General features: G+C 34.0%; 1 long non-coding RNA gene across 1 annotated transcript; it reads right to left on the bottom strand.

Moving 5' to 3' along the window:
• Positions 1-430: 430 nt before the first annotated feature.
• On the bottom strand, positions 431-2,231 carry LOC113278643. Its single transcript, XR_003325598.1, has 3 exons — positions 2,124-2,231; positions 1,671-1,720; positions 431-546 (listed from the first exon to the last, which is right to left on the bottom strand). It is a non-coding gene; the product is annotated as an uncharacterized LOC113278643 (long non-coding RNA).
• Between the last annotated feature and the right edge of the window lie 4,466 nt (positions 2,232-6,697).

Below are 6,697 nucleotides of genomic sequence, written 5' to 3'. Positions count from 1 at the left end.
TTTGAAAATCTACTTGTTGCAATATTTTAGAATCAAATTAAACAAGAAAATTGAACAAATATAAGTATTGGTTTAATCACTTTGAACTTGGAAAATAGTGGAATCTTAGCCTTAGTGTTTCTTTTAGTATTGATATCATCTTTGATTGAGTTTGCTATAATTTTTAGTGAGTTTTCTATTTTAATATTAGAATTTAAGTCTAATTAATATCCTTCACAATTCTGAGAATCGAACCACTTTTACCACTATCTACAAATCACATCAATAAGGAGAGCCACTTCCTTACCAGGATTTTCTTTATCAGGCTCTACAATGATTTTCCTAGTGAATTCATCCCATGACGGTGACCTTGTTGTGCGAAATTTCTTTAATAAAGCAATAACAAGTGGATGATTTTCATCTGATACTTCTGCTAATGATCTCTTTTTACTCGAAGAAGGTGCTGCTGAAGCAACACTTTGATCTTTTTATTCTGGCTGTTCGGAATTTGGTTGACTGCAGCTTGAAGTTCCAACTCTATTGGATGCTTTTTCACTTTGATACATTCTGAGAACAACAACAACCCAGAAATAATCAAATTACAAAGTAGAACTTTGGCCAACATCTCTAAAAAAAAAGAAACTGGAACGAAAGTGCATTAAGATCAGATGCTCGAAAAAACTTGCAGTAAAACCAAATAAGAGTGTGTACCACTTGCTGCTTGTTCCATTACATGTCTTAAATGAAAGTGCATTAAGATCAGAAAAGAACCAAAATCATTGTATTGAAGACCACGGCACTACAGTGGCTAAATGGGAACACATGCCAACTTCAAAAAGAACCAGCGACATACTAAGACAAAATGTAAATGAGACAGTAAAGTTAAGCAAGCCATTCGGAGTGTACATGAGAAGTTACTAAACTATCTCTACACCATACTAAATTTATCAGTCATTCCCAACACACACGTCATGAAAAGGAGAAAAACATCTAGCATCTCAATAATCAAAACACAAGAAATAAACCTTGTTGATTAACTGTGATCTCCTAACATCTTGTGAAGGGAGCAAACAAGCTATCTTATATAATGCAAGGAATGATAAGAAAACAGGTTTCCTCCTCTAGTGTTTCAATCACTAGAAAGTAACTAGCTGTGAAAGCCGCTGCAATTTTTGAACTATAATAGCATCAATCCATCACAGTCACCAATGCCACCCATTATCCTTGAAAATGTAGGTATATAAACGCGACTGATTCACTGGGATAGGTACACACTACAAACTCCAAACATTTCACGCCTTCATACATCATGTGTATCATTAGTAAACACAAAACTCTACTCGAATTCAAACTAACTAAGCTACAAAATTTCATGCCAGACCAGACATGCCCACAAAAGCTAGTTAGTTTTATACTAACAAAACAAAAACAAAAAAACCACATGAACTTAGAAAAATTGAGACACCAATGGGAAGATAGAGATATCATTCCATCTATCTTACTAAACAAAAACCTATCACAATAATAAAACACATACTTCTTTCCAAATGAACTTCCTTCAGTACAAGAAAACCCAAACCCTAAGTCCTAAAACCCCAATTTCATACCAAAATATAAAACCATATGCTTACAGATAATCAAATTACATAAAATTTTACCAAATACCAATAAAAACCCAATCTCGGACTCACTTTATCACTTCCAGTGGTGCCTTTATTACTTTCACTACCTTTTGAAGATCCTGGTGAAACAACATAAAACCCAAATGTTAAAACAGAAATGGCAGATGAGAACTTGAATCGATAATAATCAAATCCCATAACAAGTTAGTAATCCCCAAAAAAATCAAATTCCTAATATAATCTTAATCCTAAATTACTCTAAGAGAATTCAAACTTTCATCAATCTGGATAACTGAAAAATTTAGTCTGTTTTCAAAATCAAAATCGAAAGTCGAAACCCTAATTTTCTCTAGAAAAATATTGATTCTCAAAATTAAACATAAAAACATTCATGACTTACTTAGGGTTTCGATTAGATTAGATTCATTAGAAGAACATCAAAATTAAACATCAAAATATCCAATCGATTTGGGGGGAAAAAGAAACCTAACTTTGAAACAGTAGATTAGATTCATGACTTACTTCTATGGGAGTCTCTGATAATCACACTTCTTGATCAAATAGATGTATATCACTAAAGGATTTCAATCTTCTCAAACTTCTCGATGTCTTCTGTGTTGAAAACTGAACGAAAAAACGCAGGACTCGCTAGACGCTAGTACAATAGAGAAGGTGGAGATTAGAGACTAGAGAGGGTTCTCCCGACAGTCGATAGATAATACCTATGGGTAGGAAATTACAAGTACACCCCTAGGCTATCGGATGAAGGATATTAACCTAACGGAAGAAGCCTATTCCGATTCCGATAAGAGGTATTATCCGATAACTTATCGGATTCCGATATCCGATATGTCGGATTAAATCCTATAGGATGTCGAATTTTCGGAAATGGATCTCGGATTTCGGATATGCATTGCCAGCCCTACAGGTCCCCTTAAATCTCCAGCTTATGAACAATAAGCTTCAACTCCATCGGAAACCCACAGGGTTCATACTCCTTCTCATCTCCTCTACGAAGTTGCATTTTCCCGAAGTAATCAGCAACTTTGTTCATATATCTTCCATAATTAACTGCTAAATCTTGGCGACAATACTTCTTTCCTAAAACCACAATATCTTTCAAGAACTGACATATGACCTCAAATTCTTCAGCCGGCTCATCCACGTTGTACATCAAACAAGATAGACATAATACATCAAAATGAAACGAAGTTGTTTTTGATCTGATTTTGTAAGGTTTTTGTTGTGTGTTCATTAAAGAACGAACAATGTTTTTAGATCTGTTTGTTAGGTGTTCATTCGAAATAATGAACTCCGTTTTCGTTGTGCGTTCATTTAAAGAATGAACAATGTTTATAGATCTTTTTATTAGGTGTTCATTCTTTCGAATGAACTTTATTTTTTGTCGTAATAATGAAGTTTTTCTTGTGTGTTTTTCATTTTAAAGAATGAAATCTTCTTTTCATATTTTGTTGTGTGTGCATTTGAAAGAATGAACTTTGTTTTCTTTTCATAATAATGAAGTTTTTATTAGATGTTCATTTGAAATAATGAACTCTATTTTGTTCATAATAATGGAAGTTTTTGTTGTTTGTTAACTTTTAAGAATGAACTCTGTTTTTTGAATTTGTTTTTTTTTTTGGTGTTCATTTGAGAAAATGAACTCCGTTTTATTTCAAGATAATCAAGTTTTATTTTGTGTTAACTTTTTAGAATGAACTCCCTTCTTTTTTTTGGGATTATACAGCAATTATGTATTGTAAAATTAAAATTTTCATCAAATATAATGAAGTTAAGATTCCATGTTAATTTGTTATGCACTTTTTAAAGTTATTTCCTGATCAACCAAAATGAACTCAGATCAACATAATCATGACCAATGCCTAATAGTTCATCAAATAAAATGAACCCATGTACAAAAATAAGTAAGTTCAAAGTTGAGAGAGCGTTAACTCGAATAATTATGAGAATAGAAAAGTATGGAAGGGCATTTTTGTCCATCTTATATTTTCAAATAATTATGGACCACAGAAAAAAACGCTTTTTTCCGGTGGACCTATTAGTCTTGGGACCGCCTAAAAAAAGGCCAAATAATTATTTCCCGAATATAAAACCTTAGTATTACACCAACTACTGTATAACTATAAAATATTAGATTTGATGAAGATGTTTGTGGAGTTACCAAAAAACATTTAAACACGTGTCTCTCACCGAAATATAACTTAACAATAAAACTAGTGAATCCTCTTGTCAAAACACTTAGACTTAATTACATGATACTACTAGACCAAAAGCATAGTTATGGATTTCAAGTGGTAATGTAGTTGAAGATGTTGATGTTGTTTGAGATCTTCTTAATGAGGATGAGTAAACAGTTCCCCTTCAATCTCTAGCTTATGACTAATAAGCTTCAACTCCATTGGAAACCCAAGGGGTTCATACTCCTTCTCACCTCTTCTACGTAGTTGCATTTTCCCCAAGTAATCACAGCATTTTTCATATATCTTCTGCAATTAACTGCTAAATCTTGGCAACAATGCTTCTTTGCTAAAACCACAATATATTTCAAGAATTGACATATGACCTCAAATTCTTCATCCGGCTCACCCATGTTGTACCTCAAATAAGATAGTCAGAGTACATCAAAATGATACGAAGTTGTACCACGTGGATGCATACCACAGGAACCTAACCTGATAGACTGGAAACACTGATTTATATTCAATGTCACAAAATCAGAATTGCACATCACATATACTGGAGTGATATGAGGATACTTTTGGAGAAGGTCCAACCCGTTCTTGACACCCTTAATAGTGTGGAAGAATGCAGAGACACCAACTTGGGCACACCCAGTTTTAGCAACAACAGGGTCACCACACCGGTCTTCATTACCCATATGCCTAAAGAATATGCGAAATCCTTCCTTAGGTAAGCTATCCTTTCCTTTCCGCCCCTTTCTGAAATACCCATCCACACAAATAACATAATAGGATTCATCTTTACCGATTGGCACTTTTCTTCTACCGGCCTTTTTCATTGGATTCAAAGCAAAAAACCCGCTCTTGAACTTCTTTTTGAGATATTCATAAACATTACTTACTGGTGGATCATCTCTAACACATAATGTATCTGGTACTTCGATATATTCATCCTCCTCTTCTTCTTCTTTGAATTGCAGTTTAGTAAGAGCAGCATCACCATCAGAATAAGGTGAGATTCCTTCAGGAGTGCGAGGATTGCAAGAGGAACTCCCAAAATAGTTTCTTGTTCCAACATCCTCGGAAGTCAAATAGGGAGTAGGTGACATTTGTTTATAAGAGTCGGGATCGTTGAAGGAACCATCCAAGCCTTTGTTTTTAAAACTATATGCTATCATTAAATATTAAGAAAAGGCCATCAATCAAACACCAAAAAATAAGAGGTTTAAAGATCCAACGAACAGTGAAAACTAGAGACCACTTAAGAATGTTGGATGAAGAATTTTTTGTTTCTCTAGAATATAAGGCTTTCTTATATAGCTTCAGTAATTCCAAAATACTAGGACTAGTAAACAAACCAAACTTGGAAAAGGAAAGACAGACTAGGAAAATGAGAAAAAAATAATAGGAAACATAGAAGGTCCCAATAGTTGTATGAAAGCAAAGTATTTTGAGGATACTCATCCTTTACATTATTCAAAAAAGTCTGACTCAACCTTAGAGTCGGAGAAGCATAAGCTCTGAATTTAATGTCTTCAATAGATTCAGTCTCTGGTACCTCTTGAAATGGCCTTGGCAGTTTTTAACCGATTCAAATTTTAAATTTTCCACATCTTTATCTACTCATTTCAACCTCATCATTCATTAACAGAAAAAATTAAGCACGGTTTTGATTTTCATTAATCAAATTAAGTATCAAAACCTTAATTTTACGTTATATTTACACTGCCATCAGAATTACCTAATTACGATTTAAAAAAGAAAAGAATGGGTTCAACTGAGAATACTTTGAAAATACCATTCATCGAGTCATTGGATTATTGCGAAGAACTTGTTTCAAAGGTTGATAATTATCAAGAGAATATCAATGCCAATAGTTCATATCCCATTTCTGTTATCAACATGACTGGTTTGCTTATAGGTACATTTTACACATAAAATTTCTTGTTTTACATTTTATTACTTTTGAAGGAGAAAGAAACATGGAGGAAAATATGTTTGCATCAAGACAAGCCTCGTCTACAACGTAGGAGTATGGTAAATGGACGAGAATTTGTTCCTCATAATAGTCGAGAGCCTAGAAAATTTTCTGAATGATCCTAATTTTACAATATGGTAATTTTTGCAGAACTAGGGTAGTTGTCAACTGCATACGCCTTAGAGAATGGTGGATGGGTTTCTTGTATCTTGTTAGTCGGTTTCGGGTTTTCATGTGCATATACATCACATCTGTTAGGGGCATGTCTCAAAAAAGATGTTAAGTCGAGAAATTCCACTGATATTACATACCAAGCATTTGGCAAAAATGAAGAAATTGTTGCATTGGGTTTCATACATTTGGAGATTTTCATGGAACGTGTTTCCTTTACAATCGCTATGAATGACAACTTGGACATATTGGTCTGTGGAACTCATCTAAATGTTTCATGGTTTAGATTATCAACGTTTTGTTGCGCCAAAGCCTGCAGAAGCGTTCGGTTTGCACTGCTACAAAGGTACCTCAGTATCGCCAACAACATAATCACACGCACACAAGAAGAACAAGTATTTAATGAGGTTGAATCCTCGGGAGGGAATAAGCAATTTTATATATCACTGTAAAGGGAGAAATATACAAAGCCTAAGAAGAGATGAAGAAATTTCCTTTTAGTTTTGGTGTACTTTCTCTAGTTCTCTCTATGGATATTTTTACATATCAATAGGACTGGACACATTCTTTAACAAGGAGTACTTTTCCTACAAGTATAGGGTTTCCTAACTTAACTCGAAGAGACAAACCTCTTAAGTTTCTATACTTTGGACACAAGTACTTGGTTTCCCAAACCAACTAGATTTCTTAATCTAGACCTTCACCTACCTACCAACAATTATCCACCTCGGATCATGCATTCATGC

Source organism: Papaver somniferum, chromosome 5 (assembly GCF_003573695.1).
Source record: "Papaver somniferum cultivar HN1 chromosome 5, ASM357369v1, whole genome shotgun sequence".
Lineage (NCBI taxonomy): Eukaryota > Viridiplantae > Streptophyta > Magnoliopsida > Ranunculales > Papaveraceae > Papaver > Papaver somniferum.
The sequence above is the reverse complement of the archived record's forward strand: the minus strand, read 5'-3'. Positions and strand labels throughout refer to the sequence as shown.